Genomic DNA, 23,640 nt, shown 5'->3' with positions numbered 1-23,640 from the left:
ATGTGAGATATTTCAAATCCACCTTTTTCAATGGTTCAAACCAATGGGATTTGAGGAAATCTAAAACTACATTTAGATCCCACGGTGCCACCGGAGGCACCACAGGAGGCTGTATATGCAGTACTCCCTTGACAAAAGTCTGGACCTCAGGGACAGAGGCCAATTCTTTTTGGAAGAATATTGACAGGGCCGAAATTTGAACCTTAATGGATCCCAATTTGAGACCCATAGATAATCCTGATTGCAGGAAATGTAGGAAACGACCCAGTTGGAATTCCTCCGTCGGAACCCTCCGATCCTCGCACCACGCTACATATTTTCGCCAAATGCGGTGATAATGTTTCACGGTGACTTCCTTCCGTGCCTTAATCAAGGTAGGAATGACTTCTTCTGGAATGCCTTTCCCTTTTAGGATCTGGCGTTCAACCGCCATGCCGTCAAACGCAGCCGCGGTAAGTCTTGAAAAAGACAGGGACCCTGCTGTAGCAGGTCCCTTCTCAGAGGTAGAGGCCACGGTTCGTCCGTGAGCATCTCTTGAAGTTCCGGATACCAAGTCCTTCTCGGCCAATCCGGAACCACTAGTATTGTTCTTACTCTTCTTTGCCGTATGATCTTCAATACCTTTGGTATGAGCGGCAGAGGAGGAAACACATACACTGACTGGTACACCCAAGGAGTTACCAGTGCGTCCACAGCTATTGCCTGTGGATCTCTTGACCTGGCGCAATATTTGTCCAGTTTTTTTTTTGTTGAGGCGAGACGCCATCATGTCTACAATTGGTCTTTCCCAACGGTCTATTAACATGTTGAAGACTTCTGGATGTAGACCCCACTCTCCCGGATGAAGATCGTGTCTGCTGAGGAAGTCTGCTTCCCAGTTGTCCACGCCCGGGATGAACACTGCTGACAGTGCTATCACGTGATTCTCCGCCCAGCGAAGAATCTTGGCAGCTTCTGCCATTGCACTCCTGCTTCTTGTGCCGCCCTGCCTGTTTACATGGGCGACCGCCGTGATGTTGTCCGACTGAATCAACACCGGCTTTCCTTGCAGGAGAAGTTCCGCCTGGCTTAGAGCATTGTAGATTGCTCTTAGTTCCAGAATGTTTATGTGAAGAGACTTTTCCAGACTCGTCCATACTCCCTGGAAGTTTCTTCCTTGTGTGACTGCTCCCCAGCCTCTCAGGCTGGCGTCCGTGGTCACCAGGATCCAATCCTGAATGCCGAATCTGCGGCCTTCTAATAGGTGAGCCTTCTGCAACCACCACAGAAGTGACACCCTTGTCTTTGGTGACAGGGTTATTCGCAGGTGCATCTGCAGATGCGACCCTGACCATTTGTCCAACAGATCCCTTTGGAATATTCTTGCATGGAATCTGCCGAATGGAATTGCTTCGTAAGAAGCCACCATTTTTCCCAGGACTCTTGTGCATTGATGTACTGACACTTTTCCTGGTTTTAGGAGGTTCCTGACCAGATCGGATAACTCCTTGGCTTTTTCCTCTGGAAGGAAAACCTTTTTCTGAACCGTGTCCAGAATCATTCCTAGGAACAGCAGACGAGTTGTCGGGATTAAATGGGATTTTGGAATATTCAGAATCCACCCGTGTTGTCTTAGCACCTCTTGAGATAGTGCTAAAGCTGTCTCCAGCTGTTCTCTGGACCTTGCCCTTATTAGGAGATCGTCCAAGTATGGGATAACTAATACGCCTTTTCTTCGAAGAAGAATCATCATCTCGGCCATTACCTTGGTAAAGACCCGAGGCGCCGTGGACAATCCGAACGGCAGCGTCTGAAACTGATAGTGACAGTTTTGAACAATGAACCTGAGGTACCCCTGGTGTGCGGGGTAAATCGGAACGTGTAGATACGCATCCTTGATGTCCAAGGATACCATAAAGTCCCCTTCTTCCAGGTTCGCTATCACTGCTCTGAGTGACTCCATCTTGAACTTGAACTTTTTTATGTAGAGGTTCAAGGACTTCAGATTTAGAATAGGCCTTACCGAGCCATCCGGCTTCGGTACCACAAATAGAGTGGAATAATACCCCTTTCCTTGTTGTAATAGGGGTACTTTGACTATCACCTGCTGAGCGTACAGCTTGTGAATGGCTTCCAACACCCTCTCCCTTTCGGAAGAGACGGTTGGTAAGGCAGACTTCAGGAAACGATGAGGAGGATCCGTCTCTAATTCCAACCTGTACCCCTGAGATATTATCTGCAGGATCCAGGGGTCTACCTGCGAGTGAGCCCACTGCGCGCTGTAATTTTTGAGACGGCCCCCCACTGTCCCCGAGTCCGCTTGAGAGGCCCCAGCGTCATGCTGAGGTTTTTGCAGGAGCCGGGGAGGGCTTCTGTTCCTGGGAAGGAGCTGCCTGTTGGTGTCTCTTCCCTCTTCCTCTGCCTCGTGGCAGGTACGACAAGCCCTTTGCTCTCTTATTTTTGTAGGAGCGAAAAGGCTGCGGTTGAAAGGTCGGTGCCTTTCTCTGTTGGGGAGTGACTTGAGGTAAAAAAGTGGATTTCCCGGCAGTAGCCGTGGCCACCAAGTCTGATAGACCAACTCCAAATAACTCCTCCCCTTTATACGGCAAAACCTCCATGTGACGTTTTGAATCCGCATCGCCTGTCCACTGTCGTGTCCATAAGGCTCTTCTGGCTGAAATGGACATAGCACTCACCCGAGATGCCAGTGTGCAAATATCCCTCTGTGCATCACGCATATAGATAAATGCATCCTTTATTTGTTCTAACGACAGTAAAACATTGTCCCTATCTAGGGTATCAATATTTTCAATCAGGGATTCTGACCAAACTACTCCAGCACTGCACATCCAGGCAGTTGCTATAGCTGGTCGTAGTATAACACCTGCATGTGTGTATATATTCTTTTGAATAACTTCCATCTTTCTATCTGATGGATCCTTAAGTGCGGCCGTCTCAGGAGAGGGTAACGCCACTTGTTTGGATAAGCGTGTGAGCGCCTTGTCCACCTTAGGGGGTGTTTCCCAGCGCGCCCTAACCTCTGGCGGGAAAGGGTATAATGCCAATAACTTTTTTGAAATTATCAACTTTTTATCAGGAGCAACCCACGCTTCATCACACACGTCATTTAATTCTTCTGATTCAGGAAAAACTGTTTGTAGTTTTTTCACACCATACATAATACCCTGTTTTACGGTATCTGTAGTATCAGCTAAATGTAACGTCTCCTTCATTGCCAAAATCATATAACGTGTGGCCCTACTGGAAAATACGTTTGAATTTCTACCGTCGTCACTGGAATCAGTGCCCGTGTCTGGGTCTGTGTCGACCGACTGAGGCAAAGGGCGTTTTACAGCCCCTGACGGTGTTTGAGGCGCCTGGACAGGCATTAATTGATTGTCCGGCCGCCTCATGTCCTCAACTGACTGTTTAAGGGAAGATAAACCATCACGTAATTCCACAAATAAAGGCATCCATTCTGGTGTCGACCCCCTGGGGGGTGACATCTGCATATTTGGCAATTGCTCCGCCTCCACACCAATATCGTCCTCATACATGTCGACACCACGTACCGACACACACCGCAAACTCACAGGGAATGCTCTAATGAAGACAGGACCCACTAGCCCTTTTGGGGAGACAGAGGGAGAGTCTGCCAGCACACACCACAAAGCGCTATATATACAAGGGATATCCTTATATTAAGTGCTCCCTTATAGCTGCTTTAATATATATATATATAGCCATTAATGTGCCCCCCCTCTCTGTTTTACCCTGTTTCTGTAGTGCAGTGCAGGGGAGAGACCTGGGAGCCGTTCTGACCAGCGGAGCTGTGACAGAAAATGGCGCCGTGTGCTGAGGAGATAGGCCCCGCCCCTTTTTCGGCGGGTTCTTCTCCCGCTATTTTTCCAGTCAGGCAGGGGTTAAATATCTCCATATAGCCCCTATGGGCTATATGTGAGGTATTTTTAGCCTTGTATAAGGTTTATATTTGCCTCTCAGAGCGCCCCCCCCCAGCGCTCTGCACCCTCAGTGACTGCCCAGTGAAGTGTGCTGAGAGGAAAATGGCGCACAGCTGCAGTGCTGTGCGCTACCTTATGAAGACTGAGGAGTCTTCAGCCGCCGGTTTCCGGACCTCTTCACGCTTCAGCATCTGCAAGGGGGTCGGCGGCGCGGCTCCGGGACCGGACTCCACGGCTGGGCCTGTGTTCGATCCCTCTGGAGCTAATGGTGTCCAGTAGCCAAGCAGCAAATCCACTCTGCATGCAGGTGAGTTTACTACTTTCCCCCTAAGTCCCACGTTGCAGTGATCCTGTTGCCAGCAGGACTCACTGTAAAGAAAAAAACCTAAACTAAACTTTCTCTAAGCAGCTCTTTAGGAGAGCCACCTAGATTGCACCCTTCTCGTTCGGGCACAAAATCTAACTGGAGTCTGGAGGAGGGTCATAGGGGGAGGAGCCAGTGCACACCACCTGACCTAGTAAAGCTTTACTTTTTTGTGCCCTGTCTCCTGCGGAGCCGCTATTCCCATGGTCCTTTCAGGAACCCCAGCATCCACTTAGGACGATAGAGAAAATCTATGTTTAGTCCTCTCGGTGTGAGGGTCTTCAGATTGAAAATCCATCTGAGTTCTTCTCTGTTGATTTTTTTCATGTAGTCTCCCCCACGCCAGTTACTGGTTGTATGGCCATAAATTGCATTATTGAGGGATCCTGCATGTGTTTTTCTTTGAAATGATGTGACACACTATGTTTTTCGTACCCTCTCTTTATGTTCTGTATGTGTTCCGAAACCCTGATCTTTAATGTCCTAATGGTGCGTCCAACATATTGGAGTCCACATGGACATGTGATGAGGTATATGACCCCTTTTGTGTGGCATGATAATTCTTCCCTCATTTTGTGTTTTTGTCCTGTAATGTTTGAAGAGAATTCTGTGATATTCTGTGTTGTTCTGGAATTGGTGACTCTACAACCTAAAGAGGAGCCACAGTAGTGGAATCCCAGCCTGTTTGTGATGCCGTCTAGTTTCATCTGTTGCATCTTTGATGGTGGGATATGATTGTGTACCTTTTAAGTTGAAGTGCTGAAATAAATGAACTTTTGCACGATATTCTAATTTTCTGAGTTTCACCTGTATAGATAACATTAGTGTGCGAGTCAGTACAATACCGCACGTATTGTACTGACTCGCACACTAATGTTATCTATTCAATAAAAAACATTTGTATGTGTATTTTTGTATTCAGCTACAAAGACGTTAATACAAAATGATTTGGAAAAAAAACCCCCAAACAATGAAATGCACAAATATACAGTATAATACAAAATAAATTGACGGGCGAGTCCCAGCCTACCAGAAATGGTTGGAAAGTGTGCAGTGGGTGGTGAGGCAGGTAAGTCCTGGATAATTGGCACAGCTCAGCCCCAGAGAAATAGTCCATTCTAATCTCGAACCTGGCGTGAGCATCCACTCCCTCAGTAGCGTGGCATTTGTACATGGGTAACAGGTACCACTGGATGAGACAGGGACATGGGTAGTGGGCAGAGTGGGAGGAGCTGGTCACAAGGGCAGCATGCACTGTGGGAGGAGCCATCACCCGGGCAAAGCAGGAGGAGCTGGCCACCAGGGCAGCGGGCAGATCGGGAAGAGCCAGGATGCAGGTAATCTCTCTGCAGCCGCGAGACTTCCGGGGTGTAGTCTCGCTGTACTCCGTGTGCTGCTATGTGCTGTGTACAGATGGCAGTCGGCAGTGTGTGTGGTTTGTTGTGGTGCGCCAGTGCGTAGCAGCCCAACTGCCCTTCATGGACAGGTGACAATCTGAATTATGTCCTCTCGAATGCAGTGCCCCCTTACCTCCCACTAGTTATGGCCCTGCTGTCTGCTATACAGCTTTCTGACTCGGTCATCTGTCACCTATAGTTGTTAATTAGTCTTAAAACAGCTTAATACAGAATAGGGTAAGAATTATAATACAGGTTGAACCCGATGGGCAATTTGCCTATTTTCAACCTCACTATGTTACTATGTTACCTGCATTGATGTACAGCATTCAGACTCAGTTATCAGTCTCCTCCATTTCTATACAGCATTCAGACTCAGTCATCGGTCTCCTACATTGCTATACAGCATTCAGACTCAGTTATCAGTCTCCTCCATTGATATACAGCATTCAGACTCAGTCATCGGTCTCCCGCATTTCATTTTCTATACAGCATTCAGACTCAGTCATCGGTCTCCTGCATTGCTATACAGCATTCAGACTCAGTCATCGGTCTCCTGCATTGCTATACAGCATTCAGACTCAGTTATCAGTCTCCTCCATTGATATACAGCATTCAGACTCAGTCATCGGTCTCCCGCATTTCTATACAGCATTCAGACTCAGTCATCGGTCTCCTGCATTGCTATACAGCATTCAGACTCAGTCATCGGTCTTCTGCATTGCTATAAAGCATTCAGACTCAGTTATCAGTCTCCTCCATTGATATACAGCATTCAGACTCAGTCATCGGTCTCCTCCATTGATATACAGCATTCAGACTCAGTCATCGGTCTCCTGCATTGCTATACAGCATTCAGACTCAGTCATCGGTCTCCTGCATTGCTATAAAGCATTCAGACTCAGTTATCAGTCTCCTCCATTGATATACAGCATTCAGACTCAGTCATCGGTCTCCTCCATTGATATACAGCATTCAGACTCAGTCATCGGTCTCCTGCATTGCTATACAGCATTCAGACTCAGTTATCAGTCTCCTCCATTGATATACAGCATTCAGACTCAGTCATCGGTATCCTGCATTTCTATACAGCATTCAGACTCAGTCATCCGTCTCCTGCATTTCTATACAGCATTCAGACTCAGTCATCGGTCTCCTGCATTTCTATACAGCATTCAGACTCAGTCATCAGTCTCCTGCATTTCTATACAGCATTCAGACTCAGTCATCGGTCTCCCGCATTTCTATGCAACATTCAGACTCAGTCATCAGTCTCCTGCATTTCTATACAGCATTCAGACTCAGTCATCAGTCTCCTGCATTGCTATACAGCATTCAGACTCAGTCATCGGTCTCCTGCATTGCTATACGGCATTCAGACTCAGTTATCAGTCTCCTCCATTGATATACAGCATTCAGACTCAGTCATCCGTCTCCTGCATTTCTATACAGCATTCAGACTCAGTCATCGGCCTCCTGCATTTCTATACAGCATTCAGACTCAGTCATCAGTCTCCTGCATTTCTATACAGCATTCAGACTCAGTCATCGGTCTCCTGCATTTCTATACAGCATTCAGACTCAGTCATCGGTCTCCTGCATTTCTATACAGCATTCAGACTCAGTCATCGGTCTCCCGCATTTCTATGCAACATTCAGACTCAGTCATCGGTCTTCTGCATTGCTATACAGCATTTGTGACACTCTAAAGCAGGGGTGGGGAACCTTTTTCCTGCAAAGGGCCATTTGAATATTTATAAAAATCCTTCGGGGATCATACAAAAATTATCAACTTAAAAACTAGCCTGCCCCCAGTAATTATGCCCCAGTAGTTATGCCCCATTAGATATGCCCCCAGTAGTAATGCCCCCAGTCAGTAGTTATGCCCCCAGTCAGTAGTTATGCCCCCAGTCAGTAGTTATGCCCCCAGTCAGTAGATATGCCTCCAGTCAGTTGTTATGCCCCCAGTCAGTTGTTATGCCCCAGTAGATATACCCCCAGTCAGTTATGTCCCAGTAGATATGCCCCCAGTCACTTGTTATGCCCCATTAGATATAAACCCAGTCAGTTGTTATCAGGGCCGGCTCTACCATTAGGCAGTTTTAGGCGGCTGCCTAAGGGCGCCAGCCACTGGAGGGCACCTCTGAATTAATCTAGCAAAAACTGAAGTATGTCTCTGTATGCGGGTCAGTAATGAACTTACAGATGGGGGATGGAACACAATAAGGAGCATACAAATATATGATGCCGGAAACCCGACAGCCAGCATCCTGAATGTTAGTATGCCAGGGAGGGTTAGGCTGCGGGGAGAGAGAATTAGGGTAAGGTTAATTAATTTCATTCAAAATGTTGCTATTATAGTGGTCAGTATGCCACTGTCAGTATTCTGAATGGCGGCATCCCGTAACCAAACCCAATTAAATGTGCCCACCAGATCGCATTTACACTATTATACAGTATATAGAGAATAGACGGCACTCAATGACTTTTAAAGTAAAAGTAAAGTATATTGTGAACAAAGTCACAAAATTTTGTGACTTTATTTACAATGTACTTTATCACTTTAAAAGTCCTTGAGTGCCGTCCCTTTTCTCTGTGTATATGTATAATGATGCAATTCATCTGAGCCCAACTAATGGCCACCTGCATCTCCCCTCCAGGAGCTGGTGGTGGTGGTGCAGGAAGGGGGGTGGGGGGGTTGTTTGCAGGTTAGGGGTGCTAGGCTAAAGCTTTGCCTAGGGTGAGAAGAGACCTTGCACCGGCCCTGGTTGTTATGCACCATTAGATATGCCCCCAGTCAGCTGTTATGCGCCATTAGATATGTCCCCAGTCAGTTGTTATGCCCCATTAAATATGCCCCCTGTAATTATGCCCCATTTGATATGCCCCCTAGTAGTGCCGCTTACTCAAACATTAAAAGAAGGAAAAAAAAACAATACTCACCAGCCCCGCTCCCTCAACCCTCACCCCTAACATGTGGCACATCCCATTACACAGGGACCCTCTCTCCTTCCATCACCCAGCATACGCCTTCTTCAGGCATACTAACATCCTCTACAGTACATCCAATATTCAGGGACATTTCATGTGATGTTCTGACAACTTTATCCAGACCTTTAACCCTTCCACTGCTGGGTACTTCTACTTAAGTATATGGTTACGAGTGTTCTAGAAAATAGTCCGCATTAGATGCATTCATATTCATTACAAAATCAAACAGTCTACCCGAATATACACAGTGTATCAATCTGTTAGCTGGAGAATGCTCCATAAAATAATATTTATATATAGACAAAGAAAGGTAAGTATTCTAAATGAAGTACACGCTTTATGGTGAGAAAATCAATCAAATGTAACCTTTATTATATCTACAGTATATAGGGGGATATTCAACTACAGTCAGAAGTTCCGACAGGGCGGAAAAATGGCCCTTTCCGCAGATAATCGGAACTTTCCGACACTTCAATATTCAATTGAAATGACGTTTTTCCACCCTGTTGGAAATTCTAACAAGTCGAAAAACACATGGACGAGCGGAATCACTGCTCATCCATGTGTTTTCGACCCTGCCGCGGTCGAAAGATGGTCCATTTTCGACCATTCATTTTCGCCATAAGAGAATGGTCAGAATGGGAGGGGAAATGGGTGGAAACAACCTGCTATTGAATACTGAAGTGTCTATCCTCTACGGATCTGACTGTGATTGAATATCCCCCTAAAAGTGAATTCTATAAAACTTGTGTTGCGTAATATTTATTATAATGTAAAATATTGTGTTAAAATACGGATATCTAGACCATTTTGATTTGAATAGCAACCTAATTCTGACCTAATAAATACGGTGTACTGGTGCAAGAGATTCCTATATCTCTTAAATTATTGAGTATATTCTTTAAGCATCAACTGCGAGCTCTCTACTCATCTGCTGTCTTCCCAGTTACAGATACAGTATATAAAAAATGATCACTCACCAGTGGATTATATTTATAATTACCACAATTACGTGGATTACACAATAACTCTGAATTCAAAGAGTAACAGCCAGTGGCGTCACAAGGAGGGTGCGGGGGGGGGTGTCCCGCACCCACGTGTGACGCCTGGAAGAGGTGACACCAAAATGTCGGCTCCTCCGCAGTGACAGGAGCCAGATGCTGCAGTGTGAAAGTCTGCTACAGCACCCGGCTCCTGTCATTAAAGGGGAGCCGACAGCGCAGGTAGACAGCCTCCAGGGGCAGCCCAGCATGTCCGGAGATGCTGTGCGCGCCCCTGGAGTGATGATCCCGCAATGCCACGCCCCTTTATGTATGGTCACGCCCCTTTTGCTGCAAGCGTGCCGTAATATCAGGGTGTACACTGGGTGTCACCACACCTGGTGACGCCTCTGGTAACAGCAATGATCTCTCAGCTAATTCAAATGTGGATTATATAATATTCCCCTAATACATCATCAATAGTCATTAGATTTGCTTTAACCACTAATGTACAGATTCTGATTACCAGTAGGACAAATCTTGTCCAATAAATGAGCTGTATGAAGCTGTGTACAGTGAAATTATGATTTAACCGGATACTTAAAAGTAGCCAGTAGCCCTGACCGTTCTGATACCTGCCGCTATCGATTTCCACAGCTGCAGGTGTCGTTGCCCACACACTACAGCCAGGGACAGCCTTGAGCACGCAAAGCATAATCCCTGATAAGTGCCGGCAGTAAGGGGAAGAGCATGCCGCATCGGGGATAATTGGATAGCCACTTGCCAACCAATTTTGGCCGTCATTCTGAGTTGATCGCTCGCTAGCTGCTTTTAACAGCAGTGCAAACGCTAGGCCGCCGCCCTCTGGGAGTGTATCTTAGCTTAGCAGAAGTGCTAACGAAAGGTTAGCAGAACTGCTCGGAAAAAATTTCATGCCGTTTCTGAGTAGCTCCAGACCTACTCCTACATTGCGATCACTGCAGGCAGTTTAGTTCCTGCTTTGACATCACAAACACGCCCTGCGTCCGGCCAGCCACTCCCCCGTTTGCCCAGGCACGCCTGCGTTTTTTTACCTGACACGCCTGCATTTTTTAGCACACTCCCGGAAAACGCTCAGTTACCTCCCAGAAACACCCACTTGCTATCAATCACTCAACGATCAACAGAGCGACTGAAAAGCGTCGCTCGACCTTGTGTAAAACGGCATAGTTTTTTGTGAAAGTACGTCGCGCGTGCGCAGAAATGCCAATTTTTAGCCTAATTGCGGCGCTGCGAACAACGGCAGCTAGCGATCAACTCGGAATGACACCCTTGATGCTGTAAATTACCACTGCTAATTGGATAACCCCTCCCCCCCCCACCCCCCACCCCCACATTGTCTTATACTGTAAGTCATTGTTTTCCTGTTTGGGATCATTTGTCTATATGCTTTGCTAGGCGCTGTGGAACACATGTGGTGCCATATAAATTAAATAATAATAATAATAATAATAATAATAAGTAGATCGGCTAATGGCCATTCATTCTAAATGCACCTTTAATAAGAGTTTTGCTACTTTTTCATTTTGTTGGCTTTGTTTTTTTGTACAGTTTAGGTGATGTCCTACAAAGGGGTCTGGATCACTGGGTCGACCTGAAAAAGGTCGACAGTTTCTAGGTTGACCCCAAAAGGTTGATATGCACAAGGTCGACATGGGGGGAAGGTTGAGAAAGGAAAAGGTCAACATGAGTTTTGTAAAAATTTTTGGTTGTTATTTACTCCGTAAAATGACCGGAAACCCCAATCAGTGCACCGCATCCCCTGGCATGGCTCACTTCACTCGCCATGCTGCGGCCAAGGTAACTCGCCGCGCTCAGCACAGGTTACTATTGGTGAAGTATAAAAAAGTTGAAAATTAAAAATTTTTTTTTGTCAAAGACTCATGTTGTCCTTTTCCTGTGTCGACCATTGCCAGGTCGATCTTTTGTCCATGTCGACCAATAGCGGTCAATCTATTGACTGTCGACCTTATTACTGTAAACCTATTATCTGGATACCCCTACAATGAACCTTTTCTGACCCCTCAGCAAGAACAAACCCTTCCAACAGTGGCACTCCAAGGGGTAAATTTACTAAGATGGGAGTTCTATTTAAGATGAGATGTTGCCCATAGCAACCAATCAGATTTTACTTCTCGTTTATCTAGCACCTTCTAGAAGATAATACCTGGAATCTGATTGGTTGTTATGGGCAACATCCCATCTTAAATAGAACTCCCATCTTAGTAAATATACCCCCAAAAGTCACTTTGTGGCCGATGGGCACACACTAGGGAAAGGTACCAATTTTTCCACAGAGTGTGTCACTTAAATGCAGGGAAACAAACGGATACACTTGCTACTTTCATTTTCACTGCACAGAACAACTGTTTGCAGTCTTTCTCATACACGGCCATAAGTACTAAGCAGGGCTGTCTTAACAGCAGTGTAGGCCCCTGGGCACAGCAATGCACTGGGCCCCCTACCCATCCTCCAGCGGTAGGGGTGGGGGGTGCTATCAGTGGCAGCTTTGAAGTCCCGCGGGCGGTAGGGGGGGTTCTATCTTCCGCTAAGCATGTAGGACCTGGAGCAGTAATTTCTGCTAATTACTCCTTTACTGCACAGATGGGGCTAAACTGTAGAAGGGGACATTGTGCTGAATGAAGGGGCCCTGGTACATGACTTTTAGGGTGGTAGGGGGTGTTTAATACGTAGGGGAGGGGTGGATAATGGAGTGGGCTTAATATTTATAATTTTCTGGTGGGAGGGCAGCTTGCTTGACTGCAGATATCTCAAGTTCCTGAAAATATATTTCTTAGCTTTGAACGTGATAAAAAACTAGAGAGTCCCACTTTTCACAAGGTACTGGGGAATTAGGGCTCAGAGTTCAGGTGCCAGAGCAATTCACCAATGAAAACCTAAAACTGCATATTAAGCGTGTGGAGCTGAAGCAGGGACCAGCTGCTTGAAGGCTGATATTTCTGGTTCTGGGCATAGTAGAGACAAGCTGCCAGTGTCCACCAAAAGGAGAGAGTCGCAGCTTTTGGATTATACCCTCAGAAAAACTCTAAATCAGACAGAACCTGAGATATCTGGCTGGGAACAGCAATTAACAGGCTTGGATGGGGACCACTACTTTGAGGTCGGATATCTCCGGTTCCCCATGGCCGATTTTAAAAAATCTGGTACCCCTGGAAAGAGGGGACCCTCAGCTATCAGCCTAGGGCCCTTATACTCCTGGGGCCCTTGGGCAAGAGCCCATTGAGCCCATACGGAAAGACGGCCCTGGTACTAAGGTAGCAGCTAGTTTGCCTTCATGGAGAGGAACATTCCCATAAGCCCCTGGGTCTAAGTACTAAGCCTTAAAAAGTGATAAATTGCACGGTGAGAAAGTGCCAGCCAGGGTCAGACTGGCCCACAGGGGTACAGGGGAAACCACCGGTAGGAACCACTGCCTGAGTGCCCACTCTTTCCTCTAGAGATCAGGTTCCAGACTGTGCACCTGTATTATACATGGTAGATATGTTGCATTACACTGCACTAAACTATTGTGTATTTCAAGCCTCTGTGGAGGCTGGCCACACCCCCTTTGTAGGCTGGCCACACCCCTTAAGTATGGGCCCCTATCACTGCATTTCCCCGGTGGGCCCTTCATGCCCCAGTCTGACACTGGTGCCAGCCATTTTTCAAACCCAGCCTGTGACATGGCAGATGTGAGCTGATTGGCTGGTACTTTATCACCATGAAATGTATCACTGTCCAAGGCTTAGTACATCTGCCCCACAATCCTCAAAATTCTTTATGAACAGTGAATCGCAAATTCAAAGCTGACACACCCTCCAATCACTGATTGACGCTGTAATGTTTTAAATATCCAGTAATCCATGGTGCATTTTTAAACAAAGTATTCCACCATATAAAATCAAAATGCATTACAAAATGTTTTATTACTTTATTACTTTTAATATGCGACTCTGTTCTTGCGTGCAAATGTTTTTGAAAAACAGTTCAGAAATAATCCATATTCACCTCAGAGGGCTTAATGTTGGTAAAACCAACTGACTTCTCCACTGACTTCAAAATCCCAGGCTTTTAAAACACTGCAGCATCTATCCGTAATTTGTATTTGAGACGCACTGTTCATAAAGAATTTTGCTGATTGTATGAGAAAAACTGCAAACAGTTTGTTCTGTGCATTGTTTCTCTGCATATAATTGATACACTCAGAACTATTTATACCCCTTTTAGACCGCAAGTGGCGGGTCACACCCGGGAACCGTACACGGGTGCTTCCTGGGTGTGACCCGCCTCGGCCCCTTTCAAACTGGCATCCCCAGCCTGGCATATTACCGGGTTGGTTACATCAGCAGTGACTCGCGCGGAGGTGGCACTTGGAGATCAGATGATCTCCAAGCGCCGCCTGTCCATACAGTGTGAACGGGAAATGGGTTGCATCGACCCAGCAACTCGTTCACACCACACAGCGAACTGGGTTGAAGCCGTACTCAACCCTGGTTCTCACCAGGGTTAAAATACTGGGTTATTTCCCCTGGCACCTTTCAGACCGCACAGCAACCCAGGTTACTGCACGCTCATGTGCAATAACCCGGGTTACAAGCTGGTGGTCTGAAAGGGGTATTAGTAGCTTCAAACGTTTTCTAACCCATGGCTTTCCATAGTCATAGTCATGGTGGTGTGCTGTGAGGACATGCCCCTTCCACAGGAGGGCACAGGGCACCAAGGGGGTCATTCCGAGCTGATCGCACGTAGCAACTTTTTGCTGCCCATGCGATCAACTATACGCCGCCTATGGAGGAGGGCTTTTTGCATAGCAAGGCTGCGATCGCTTGTGCAGCCCTGCTATGCAAAAAAAGTTTTGTGTAAAACAAGACCAGGGTAAGACTTACCCTGAGCGATGAATCCTGCGTTGCAGGTCCCGGAATTGACGTCAGACATCCGCCCTCCAAACGCCTCGACACGCCTGCGTTCGGATCTTTACTCCCAGAAAATGGTGACTTGATGCCCCAGAACACCTTCCTCCTGTCAATCTTCTTGCAGTCGCTGCTGCAACCGCATTCTTCGCTAGCGGCGTTGCTGCCCAGCAACAGCCGCTACCAGGCAACGAAGCGCCTGCGCGATGTGGGAGCAGCGCAGGCGCAGTTCCAAACCAATCGCACAGCTTCGATGAAGCGCAGCGTGCGATCGGGTCGGAATGAACCCCCAAATGTCTAATTATGGCTCTGAATATAATAACAAAAAATAAAATAATAAAAAAATCAATAGTTGCAAATTTTTTAATTTGTAAAAACACAAATGGTAGAGAGACACGTCGTCCTCCTGGCAGGAGTTTGTATAACATACAGTATTTCCTCTTCTGGGCTCACCTAGACTGACTCACAGATAGTACACAGCTGAGGTGACAACAAGATGTCAATTATTTTGTACACGTAAGCAGAATGATACATTCTCAGAATCATGATTAGTGCTATTAATTTAAAAGTTAATTAAAGTTGTAAAGGTAATATGCAATGCATATATATGAATAATACAGTAAATGTAAATTATACTGGCAGTGCAGCTTTGAGTAAATCTAAAATTAAAACTCAAAACATGCAAATATGATGTCTTTACTATTAGGTGATTGACATACACAAAATAATATTGACAATTTTCAAATGTAATAGATAGGGGGGTATCCAATTTAAGACGATCCATTTTCGGCGGGTGAAAACAGCTAGTTATCGTGATTAATGACCGATGGTCATTATCACAGTATCCTATTACAGGCCATTTTCAATTGCCAAAAAACGGACCTGCGATCACGTGAAAACACATGGGATCAGGGATAAATCCCCAATCCCATGTGTTATCAAAGCTATGGCAGCGGGTGGAGGAGCCTGCCGGATCAGGGCTATTAGGATAGTTCCCGGTGATACAATTAGCAGCGTGCATTGACCGCGGGTAATTGGATACCCCCCATAGTGTACTAAAGGGTTACAACAGAGCATATCCCTACACTATAAGAAACACTAATGACCTGAAAAGAAATACATAGATATATGGAAATCCACATTTTCTCTAAAGGTCTTACATACTAAGTTATTTCTACACACATCTTCTGTTTCAGTTATATTATTTAGTTCTGTATCACGCAGGTCTCGTTATACAGAAAAGTCTAAAAGTGTTTATTATTATTATTATTATTATTATTTATTGCATTATTGTATTTATTGGGGCAATTACATGAGATAGATGCTTATGAAGTATATTGAGCCCCTGAAATCTATTCATAGACAGAGAAAAAAAATGATTACACCACAATGACACAAGGAGGATATACAGATACCCATATGTACTCATTGGCCATTTATTATTAAGAAAACACATTCACTAACTTGTTGAAAGCAGAAAATGCAGTTAGTACAGGTTTGGAACTAAAATTCAGTAGTTTGTAAATGATAGTCTGCAAGACAAACACGTACAGTAGATGTCATAGATCAGGGCATCTGTTACAGGATTAGGTGAAGAGCATTTAGAGACAGGTTTGAGATATAAAAATAAAAACAGGAAATGAAACCCTCCCATTTTATGTATTTTAGTGTCAGATTAACTCACATATGGGGACATATGTAATAAGGTCTGAGTTTGCTGGAGGTGCGGAATGCCGGATGATCTCGAATGTTTTTATAAAGTGGAATCATTTAGTCTTGGTATTGCCTTGGAAATGATTGCCACTTTAAAAAAAACCTCAAGGATCGTACCTTGGACCCTATTACATATGCCCCATAGTATACAACAGCAAATGGCAAGTAATATTAATAGACTCCTATCACCACAATAGCTACAGTGCATCCGGAAAGTATTCACAGCGCTTCACTTTTTCCAGATTTTGTTATGTTACAGCAGTGATTTTCAACCTTGCGGCACACCGAACAATATTTTAAAATTGCCAAGGCACACCATCAGTTCCCCATGGAAAAAAACTAAACACACACATTGGCCCTCACAGTAAAACAAAAATCCACGCATACATTGGCCTACACAGAAAAAACAATCACATTGCTCCCCACATAAATCATGTTGCTCCCCACATAAATCCTATTGCTCCCCACATGAATTATTCACATTGTTTCCCCAATACATCCATAAATTCTTATTCTTATTCTCCCCACATAAATCTTATTGTTCCTCACACGAGAAATAAAATAACAAATATTATCAGCTGTCCTCCTTCCTGTCCCTCAGTGGCGGGGGTTGTTCATAGTGGAGTTCTGCGAATACTGAGCAGCAGCCGGTCGGGCAGGTGTGGATGTGGGTTGGCAAGGAAAGCTGTGTATACAGGCGGGAACTGGAAGATGTGTATACAGGCGGGTGGGCTGGCTGGGTGGTGAGACACGGCGGCCGTGACCTATGATATCACACCGTTTTCAAGGCATAGGTCATGGCCGGAGCACGACTGATCTTCTAAGAAGAGCCTGGACCAACAGTTCACTCTGAAGGTGCAGGATACTGCTCTGGCTCCGCGGCACACCTTGCAACTGGTCACGGCACACTAGTGTGCCACGGCACACTGGTTGAAAAAGCCTGTGTTACAGCCTTATTCCAAAATGGAATAAATTAATTTTTACCCTCAAAATTCTACACACAATGGGCCTTTTTCAGACCTGATCGGTGCTGTGCGTTTTCGCACAGTAGCCGATCAGGTCTGAACTGCACATGCGCCGGCGTTGCAGTGCCGGCGGCTGTCTCGGCCCTGCGATCACCTCTGCCTGATTGATAGGCAGAGGCGGTCGCTGTGCGGGAGGGGATGGACAGGCGGCGTTTGGCTGCCATTTAGGGGGAGTGATCCGACCAACACGCAGCCGTTGCGTCGGGCACAGCGACGGGTAGCTCCCTGCCATCGTGCAGGAGCTGCGCTGCCAGAGAGCTACTCTTCAAGTACAAAAGCATCTCTGCTGTGCAATGCTTTTGTACTTGTGTGGGGGGGTCGGGCCTGACATATGCACATCTACGATCAGGTCTGAATTAGACCCAATACCCCATAATGACAATGTGAAAAAAGTTTTTTTAGATTTTTGCTAATTTATTAAAAATGGAAAAACTAAGAAATCACATGTGCATAAGTATTCACAGCCTTTGCCATGAAGCTCAAAATTGAGCTCAGGTCCATCCTGTTTTCACTGATCATCCTTGAGATGTGCCTACAGCTTAATTGGAGTCCAGCTGTGGTAAATTCAGTTGATTGAACATGATTTGGAAAGGCAGACAGTGCATGTCTGAGCACAAACCAAGCATGACGTCAAAGGAATTGTCTGCAGACCTCTGAGACAGGATTGTCTCCAGGCACAAATCTGGGGAAGGGTATAGAAAAATATCTGCTGCTTTGAAGGTCCCACTGAGCACAGTGGCCTCCATCATCCAGAAATGGAGGAAGTTTGGAACCACCAGGACTCTTCCTAGAGCTGGCCGGCTGTCTAAACTGAGCGATCGGGGGAGAAGGGCCCTAGTCAGGGAGGGGACCAAGAACCCAATGGTCACTCTGTCAGAGCAACAGCATTCCTCTGTGGAGAGAGGAGAACCTTACAGAAGGACAACCATCTCTGCAGCAATCCACCAATCAGGACTGTATGGTGGAGTGGCCAGACGGAAGCCACTCCTTAGTAAAAAGCACATGGCAGCCCGCCTGGAGTTTGCCAAAATGTGCCTGAAGGACTCTCAGACCATGAGAAATAAAATTCTCTGGTCTGAAGAGACAAAGATTGAACTCTTTGGCATGAATGCCAGGCGACATGTTTCGAGGAAACCAGGCATTGCTCATCACCAGGCCAATGAAGCATGGTGGTGGCAGCATTATGCTGTGGGGATGTTTTTCAGTGGCAGAAACTGGGAGACTAGTCAGGATAGAGGGAAAGATGAATGCAGCAATGTACAGAGACATCCTGGATGAAAACCTGCTCCAGAGCGCTCTTGACCTCAGACTGGGGTGACGGTTCATCTTTCAGCAGGACAACAACCTTAAGCACACAGCCAAGGTATCAAAGGAGTTGTTTCAGGACAACTCTGTGAATGTCCTTGAGTGGCCCAGTCAGGGTCAAGACTTGAATCCGATTGAACATCTCTGGAGAGATCTGAAAATGGCTGTGCAATAACGCTTCCCATTCAACCTGATGGAGCTTGAGAGGTGCTGCAAAGAGGAATGGGCGAAACTGACCAAAGATAGGTGTGCTAAGCTTGTGGCATCATATTCAAAAAGACTTGAAGCTGTAATTGCTGCCAAAGGTGCATCAACAAAGTATTGAACAAAGGCTGTGAATACTTATGTACATGTGATTTCTTAGTTTTTTATTTTTTGTGCAGATCCAGTCAGGAGACCAAGGAGTAGCAAATACAATATCACTTACGCCATTTTTTGCTTTCTTATAATCCCTTGGGGAGGGTATTATTAAGTCACTTGAATGATAGTATTATTTTCCTATACAGAGAGAGGCTTATTGTGACTATTGTTGTATATTTTATCACTTAGGGGGAAATGTATCAAGCCTCGGGGAGAGATAAAGTGGGGAGGTTGCCCAAAGCAACCAATTACCTTCTGTTTTTTATTTAGCATAGTCTATGAAATGACAGTTTGAATGGTTACAGAGCCTAAGGTGTATTTATTATTATTATTATTATTATTATTATTATTACTATTATTATCCATTACTTATATGGCACTGCAAGGGGTCTGTAGCACCTTACTAAGGGGGGCATTTACTAAGCAGTGATAAGAGCAGAGAAGTGAGCCAGTGGAGAAGTTGCCCATGGCAACCAATCAGCACTGAAGTAACATCTATAATTTGCATGCTATAAAATGATACAGAGCTGCTGACTGGTTGATGGGTCAACTTCTCCACTGGCTCACTTCTTCACTCTTATCACTGCTTAGTAAATGCCCCCCTAAGTATATATAAACAGAAACAGTTTGAACTAAAAAAAAAAGTGACACAGTATAATACAAAACATTCCAAGACATGGACTTGGACTTGGTTTATAAACATTTCTACATCAGCATCAGCATGATACTCAGATAAGCAGGATAGTAGAATACAAGGATTAGGTGACAATGGGGGTCATTCTGACCCGTTCGCTCGCTGCATTTTAACGCAGCAGAGCGAATGGGTCCCTACTGCGCATGCCAGACGGCCGGATGCCGTAGTAGGGATGCGATCGCCTCTATCTGATTGAAAGGCAGAGGTGATCGCTGGGCGGGAGGGGGCGGAACGGCGGTGTTTTGCCACCGTTTCATGGGTTTGGTCCGGCCAACACAGGCGTGGCCGGACCGAACGGGGGGCGGGCCACAGCGGCTGCGTGACGTCACATGCAGCCGCTGCGGACCGGTGAGCGATGAGTAGCTCCCGGCCAGCACGCTAAAGCTGCGCTGACCGTGAGCTACTCTTGAAGTGCAAAGGCATCGCCGCTTTGCGATGCCTTTGCATTTCTGCGAGGGGGGGCCGGACTGACATGCGGGGCGTGCTAGCCCTGTGCTGGGCGTCCCCCCGCATGTCAGGGAAGAAGATCGTGGCTGTGCTAAATTTAGCACAGCTACGATCAACTCGGAATGACCCCCAATGACATTGTAGGCAGTGAGGAGAAGATGGTATAAGGGAGAGAAGGAAAAGCACATTATGGAAGAGGGCCCTGCTCATGACAGATTACAGTACATTTATGTATTGTTCTCATCTTACATGTAAACTAGAGATGTCTCGTGTTTTGGTTTTGGTTCTAATTTCATCCTCGTGTTTTGGTTTTTTGCAAAACCACCTTCAAGTGTTTTGGTTAAGAATTCATACTTAAAATCTGAAACTTGGGTTTTGGATTTCTTGAAAATGGATAAAAACAACTAAAATCATGTAAATTTTGCAAATGACAAAATTCTGATTTAAAATCCGAATTACGAATAGCAGGAAGATACGAACTGGGATTCGGTTTGGATCGGTTCAGAGCTACAAAATTCATGTGGGTCCGGATTTCTTAAAAAACGATTCACACATCTCTAACAAAACTTGCTTGAGGCAACTCCTCAACTTCATCTCTTTCCTAAACTCATAGGCATGCGCACGGGGAGTGCCTGGTGCGCACAGGCACCCCCTAATGTCCAGCACCCCCCGCACTCCACGCCTGCGATAAGCCGCCGATCTCAGCCTGCTGTGCTGCTGCGCCTGCTGGCGGCCGCCGCGCACATGCTGCTGTCACTAGTGGCTGCCCAGCGGCTGGAGAGGGGGTGATTGAGATAAAGTTCCGCCTCCCGCCTGCGCTCACCAGTCTCCTCCTGCGGCTACATGAATGCTGGGGGTTCTCATGAGGCTGGACTGGATAGTCGGATGCAGTGTCTCCTCTCCTGTCTGCGAGTATGAGACGCATGTCAGGGGTGCCAACGTTAGTGGCGGGTCCGGTGGGGGGGGATCGGTATGCGGGCAGCTTTAATTAAATATGCTGACCAGATGGACTCTCGCTGACCCGGCAGGGGCTGGCAGCAATTATGGTGGCTGTAAAAAAACTATAAACTTCTATTCTCCACAGATTAGATATTGCGATGTTAAAAGAAACCGTATGTGGTGGGAGATTTGTACACTTGAACGGTATCAGACTGAAAAAATAATACGAGAGGTTTAAGAATCACCAAAATTCCATCTATTGGTAGTATTAATGAAAATTTTAGAAAAGAGTGGGATTTAATATGTGATCAGTGTTCACATCGTTTGGTTGATTTGATTATTAAGGAAAGGAAAAATAATTAGCATCAATTAAATGAAGAAATAACAAATCTACATACGATGGTTGAACCGTTTAAGGATCAGGATGAGTTCAGAGAGGCAGAAATAGAGATTGTAAGAAAACTCAACAAAGAGACTAGGGAATTAAGGGAGAAAAAGAGGAAGAAATATCAAAGAGATATTGAGGATGCTAAAGCAGTTAACATACAGCATTCAGATCATGAAAAGATTGATGATAGAAGGGAAATTAATATGAACAAAACCCCAAAGGCCAATAAATATGTAAAACCATTTCAACGAGCAAACATACATGATAATCAAGGTAATGATTGGCATGTTCAACAGAAAAGGAGAACACAAAATTTTGATAGGCCACGCCCAGAGTGGAGGAATGAACATCATAATGATAGAGGAGTAAATCAGAAGAGACGTGATTATTATAATGATAACTACCCAAGAAGGTTTGGAGAATATAATGGAGGTTGGGGTAATGAATGGGGAAGGAATGAAGGAGATAGATCCCCTTTTCAGGAGTGGAATCCGAGGACAAGGAGGAGACCATAAATCAGAATATGGGTAAATTCGATAAAAAGAGGACAAAAAGAGGAAAAAGAGCAGGTATCAAAAAGAAAAAAATTGTTAAGTCAGTTAAACCGGTAGATAATAATCAGGAACCAATAGAGAATAGTGTAAAAATCTTTAATCTTAGTAAGAGAACTTTAACTAGTGATGAGGAGAAAGTTTTGAAACGAGGCTTAAAATTTGCCCCAACTAGTCAAATAGACTCTTTTTACTTTTATGTCGATCTACAGAAGTACATACGGAAGCTAACAGTAAAAAGATTTTTTGCTAACAAGGGAGAGAATAAGGAGGGGGACATTGGAGATTCTTCAGGTCCCCATTTTAAGCCTAAATCATCTTTCTACCCAGCTCATGCAAAAGGCAGTTTCCTTGATTGTTTCAATAGATTAATATTGGATGATGTAGAACAGGTACTAAAGAAAAAACGAAGGAACTGCAATTTAACTAGAAAGGAGTGGCAGGCCTTGAAGACCTTACGAGCAGATGAACAATTAATTATTAAGCCGGCAGACAAGGGTGGAGGAGTGGTCCTTATGGACAAGGTAGATTATGTATTGGAATTGGACCGACAATTAAATGATGGTGTCACATATAGCAAATTAAAAGGCGACCCTACATCAAAGATGTTGAAGGCGTTGTCGGATTTAATGGATACTGCATTATTAAAAGGGGTCATTACGAAATCCGAGTATGATTATATCATTTTGAAGTATCCATCTATCCCTACTATTTATACTCTGCCAAAAGTCCATAAGGACCCCCTCCACCCGCCTGGTCGACCGATAGTATCGGGTGTGAATAGTATCACCGCAAATCTCTCTTCGGTGGTAGATCACTATTTACAGCCTCTAGTAAAGAAAACAAAGGCGTATCTTAAAGACACAGGCGATGTGCTAACACTGCTGAGCAATACACCATGGAACACTAACTATTTTTTAGTTAGTGCAGATGTGTCTTCAATGTATACTATTATACAGGAGGACAAAGGGATTGAGGCTGTTACGTATTTCCTCGATCAGTCGGATTATGCCACTGAACTTAAATGGTTCCTGATAGAAAGTATAAAATTCATCCTTAGGAATAACTATTTTGTTTTTAATGGGACATATTACTTACAACAGGTGGGAACTGCGATGGGCACCAGGTTCGCTCCCAGCTACGCCAACCTATTCATGGCCTACTGGGAAGATCTGACAGTATGGCAGGGGGGCGAGCTGGGGGCGGGCCTGGTGCTCTGGCGTCGCTATATAGACGACCTTCTATTTGTGTGGAATGGAAGTTTGGAGGAATTGGATTCTTTTTGTGAATCTCTTAATAATAACCAGTTTAACATCAATTTGGTTATAACAAAAAGTGAAAAGGAGATAATCTTCTTAGATCTCTGTATTTATGTAAACAGTCAGGGTTTACAGACCCGATTATATCTCAAGCCCACCGATTCTAATAGTCTCATTCAAAAATCCAGTCAACATCATGCGAACTGGCTTGATGGTATTCCATATAGCCAGTTCATACGTTCTAAACGAAATTGTACAGAGGTTGAAATATATAAAAAAGAAACAGATGATATGATGAATCGGTTTTTAGAGAAAGGATACAATAAGGATTCCCTAG

General features: G+C 45.2%; 1 long non-coding RNA gene across 6 annotated transcripts in view; it reads right to left on the bottom strand.

The window, feature by feature from the left end:
- The window catches only part of LOC134966073 (uncharacterized), a 185,741-nt gene that overhangs the window by 111,248 nt on the left and 50,853 nt on the right, over nt 1-23,640 (bottom strand). For 4 of the 6 annotated variants that reach the window (XR_010188587.1, XR_010188581.1, XR_010188584.1 and 1 more), the window contains exon 2: nt 5,336-5,494. The exons of the other annotated variants lie outside the window; for them this stretch is intronic. This is a non-coding gene — a long non-coding RNA (uncharacterized LOC134966073). The remainder of the gene's footprint in view (nt 1-5,335; nt 5,495-23,640) is intronic. 6 annotated transcript variants of the gene reach the window in all.

This window comes from Pseudophryne corroboree, chromosome 10, assembly GCF_028390025.1.
Source record: "Pseudophryne corroboree isolate aPseCor3 chromosome 10, aPseCor3.hap2, whole genome shotgun sequence".
Lineage (NCBI taxonomy): Eukaryota > Metazoa > Chordata > Amphibia > Anura > Myobatrachidae > Pseudophryne > Pseudophryne corroboree.
This window is presented reverse-complemented; position numbering and strand designations above follow the sequence as displayed.